General features: G+C 38.3%; 1 non-coding gene across 1 annotated transcript; it reads right to left on the bottom strand.

Moving 5' to 3' along the window:
* Positions 1-852: 852 nt before the first annotated feature.
* LOC122087127 lies at positions 853-959 on the bottom strand. The gene has a single exon (XR_006142667.1). It is a non-coding gene; the product is annotated as a small nucleolar RNA R71 (small nucleolar RNA).
* Positions 960-2,118: the final 1,159 nt, after the last annotated feature.

The following is a 2,118-nucleotide window of genomic DNA, read 5'->3' on the forward strand; positions in this document are numbered from 1 at the left end:
TTAAAAATTCAAATAAGATTTTGGCATCGTTGCCGGGGAGACAGTTCCATGCTATATTTTGTTTTCTTTTGGTAAATCGGAGTGTTTTGTTTACTTTGCATTGTTTTTCTTTTTCTTTTATTAAATTTCTAAGAAAAACAACTTGCAATAATAGTTGTATCGATAGAGTTCACCAAGCTTCACAATATGATAAAGACAAATTTTGCCCTTTAGCAGTACCTCAGGAATTGACCTGAGTAACCCCGGATCCCTGCCAGTAAGCACACACAAAAAAAATTCAGAAAAAATTTTTCAGAAAAATTTTCATTCTTTTGTGTTTGGGTTTTGTCTTATTCTAGTTATGGATAGTGTTCTGTTGCATTAGTACTAGGTGGGTACGAAATACTGTGAATCGGTTAGAAAGAAGAAATCCAACAAGCAGGGATCCTATACGTATACTCTCATCAATACCTTTCATTATGGGAGGCCTAGAACAATAGCAAAACTCTCTACCTAAATCTCTGAAAGATAGGTTCTACCCTACTAGAGCAGTCCAATCTTCCTACATAATTCTACCACATGCTCAGGGCAATAATTTTGAGCTTAAATCTCAGTACATCACTATGTTACCCCACTTCAATGGGCTGACCTCTGAGGATACATACCTATTTCTAAGGGAATTTAAAGAGTTATGTGTTATAATTAAGATCCAACAGCTTTCTGATGATGTTGTTAAGCTTAGGTTCATCACTTTTTGAATTGAAAGACCAAGCTAAGAAGTGGTCATATGGGTTACCCATAAATTCCATAACCTCATGGGAACAGTTCACAGTTGTCTTCCTTGAGAAGTTTTTCCCAACTCGCAAGACCAATAAGCTCAGAAGTGATATCCTTCAGTTTAGGCAAAAGCCTAGTGAGTCTTTTTCTAAACTTATGGAGAGATTCAAGGATCTACTCCAAGAATGCCCTCACCATGGCTTAGACTTATGGCATTTATGCCAAATAATTCATGAGGGTATTGATTACCCAACTAAACAAATGATAGAGTCTATGTGCCCTGGGGGGTTCATATCCTTTATCGATGAAGGAAAGACATGAGCATTCTTACTTGACTAAGCTGACAAAATCCATGAGTGGGAATAAACCCAAGAGAGTGAAAGAACCATAGGAGGGAAAGGATATTTTGTTGACGGGTTAGTTTTCAAGGAAGCCCACTTAGATAGTCTAATCAAAAGGATTAAGGATATTGTTCCTAAAGAGCCATCATCAGTCAATATGGTTAAGATGTGCAATTGGTGCCAATCCCCTGGACATGTTATGAAAGAATGCCCCAACACCTCTGGGAAAATTTCCAATGAAAGTGTTAATCCTTATATCAGAATAATCCATTTACTAACACTTATAATCTAGGGTGGAGAAATCACCCAAATTTCTTTTGGAACAAGAGCAACCAAGCAAGGTCTCCCAATTTCCACAGTCAAGGTCAACCTGGACCCCAAAGGCCTCCCTTTGCACAATAGCCTTTGCCCCAAAATACTTTTCCTAGGAGAAATGTAGGACCTCAAGCTAATTTCCCTAGGTCTCCTCTCCTATCATCTTATCAGCAACTCCTTGGGTTTACCAAAACTAGAGAGGCAAGTAGAGTAAGCGATTTGAAAAAGAATATGGTTCTCCTCATGACAAGCCATCAAAATCTTACGAGAAAACTCACCTAAGTTGTCCCAATTTTGCGTGAGGGAGAAGGAAACTTTGTCCAGTCAACCAGAGCCTAACCATAAGCATTAGCCTGTTAGTTCACAAGCACCCACTAATGCATCACTAAATTTGGTATAAGGTCAGACCCAACAAGGGCCTTCCAACCAATATCATGTTGTTTATGCCCTTATGAGTGGTCAAGAGTACCAACAGAGTGTTCCTAAATCTTCTCCATCTATTATTCCTACCAACTCTCCTTCTGTTGAGGAAAAAAGTGTGCCTCTTGTTTCAGGTTCGTCCAATGAACCTAAAAATTTTTCTAAAACGAAAGATGATTTGGTTGAGAAAACAAAAAATAATTCTTCTAAAAAATGCCAAATCCCTAACAGTCTTTATGTTCCTCCTGCCCCCTTTCCTAATCGCTTGGTAAACAGAAAGAAGATT

Source organism: Macadamia integrifolia, chromosome 1 (genome assembly GCF_013358625.1).
Source record: "Macadamia integrifolia cultivar HAES 741 chromosome 1, SCU_Mint_v3, whole genome shotgun sequence".
Taxonomy (NCBI): Eukaryota; Viridiplantae; Streptophyta; class Magnoliopsida; order Proteales; family Proteaceae; genus Macadamia; species Macadamia integrifolia.